Source organism: Octopus bimaculoides, chromosome 11 (assembly GCF_001194135.2).
Source record: "Octopus bimaculoides isolate UCB-OBI-ISO-001 chromosome 11, ASM119413v2, whole genome shotgun sequence".
NCBI classification, from domain to species: domain Eukaryota; kingdom Metazoa; phylum Mollusca; class Cephalopoda; order Octopoda; family Octopodidae; genus Octopus; species Octopus bimaculoides.
Genome location: NC_068991.1, coordinates 76,572,255 through 76,573,473, shown reverse-complemented (window position 1 = coordinate 76,573,473; position 1,219 = coordinate 76,572,255). Strand labels below are relative to the sequence as shown.

The window sequence follows — 1,219 nt, the reverse complement described above, 5'->3', positions numbered from 1 at the left end:
TATATATATATATATATATATATATGTATGCATGGTATCATAGAACGTGTTGTCACTCACATAACGGGCCAACAATTTGCCTAAGTGGAATTTAGCGCAGAATTCAGATTAATTATTGTATATTTGTCATTCTGAATATTGGAAGGCACAGGCTAAGCACACACATACACAGACACACCTACACACACGCACACACACATATAAATACATTCATACATACAAATGCCCTCAAACAGGCCTATATATATATGCATGTGAGTATGATTACGATGTCAGGGAAAGATCTGCTCTGGATCGCGCAAGTCTAGATGTGTGATTTAGAAATTTGCTTTGTAATCAAGCGGTTTCAAATCCAGTCCTATTGCTCCGCAATTTGACAAGTGTTTGATGTTAATGCCACCGTCTCAGTAGCGTAGCAAGCTGGAGGCAAGGAGGAAGTCAACTTCGGACGGCGTTTTATGGGAAACACATATTTGAGTCCGCTTTATAAGCCTTACAGGGGTTGGGGAATGCGTCGAACTCAAAGGCAGCACCGGCTAACAGAACACTCTACTTACGTTCTGCTGCTATTTAATGTCGCATTCTCTTTACATGCACATAATTCTTTGCAATAGAATATTCTGCGTGAATATATCGATAGTTGAATTATATGTCACTGGCTGGATCCCCAAATGTCTTGTCCTGAAGTTGTCTGGTTAAGCGTTCAAACGGGCACAGAACACAAACGTACAATGAATGGCTTGACAAGGATAGAATCAGTGCCTTGTTCGAGAAAGATAGTAATAATAGCATCAGGATTAATTACTTCATTGAAGTTCATCTGATATTCGCATGTTATGGTAGGAACCATTATATTGCAGAGAGCGTTTAAGAACTAGAATTCTAAAGTACATAAAGCAACCCAAAAGCAAAGTGAGGAGGATTCTGACTTCAGACTAATCTTCTGATGTTCTGGTTAAACCCCAGGCTTATTCAATGCCTGCAAAAGGTTTAAATAGAGGGAAAATTATTTGGAACGAAAGATCTGGGGAAGGCGTCAGCGATATTGTGACGTCATAATGACAATTTGGAAGAACCAAAATTTATTTGGACTTGATGAATGATTCTCAATTTCACACACACGAACAAAAGCGCGTGTACAGATACACACACACACACACACACACACACACACATGCATATACATTGCACACAAACACACACACGCATATATATATAT

At 39.0% G+C, this 1,219-nt stretch overlaps 1 long non-coding RNA gene across 1 annotated transcript in view; it reads right to left on the bottom strand.

The window, feature by feature from the left end:
* The window catches only part of LOC106867923 (uncharacterized), a 6,333-nt gene extending 5,304 nt beyond the window's left edge, over positions 1-1,029 (bottom strand). Inside the window, exon 1 of the long non-coding RNA XR_001409197.2 lies at positions 558-1,029. This is a non-coding gene — a long non-coding RNA (uncharacterized LOC106867923). The remainder of the gene's footprint in view (positions 1-557) is intronic.
* Positions 1,030-1,219: the final 190 nt, after the last annotated feature.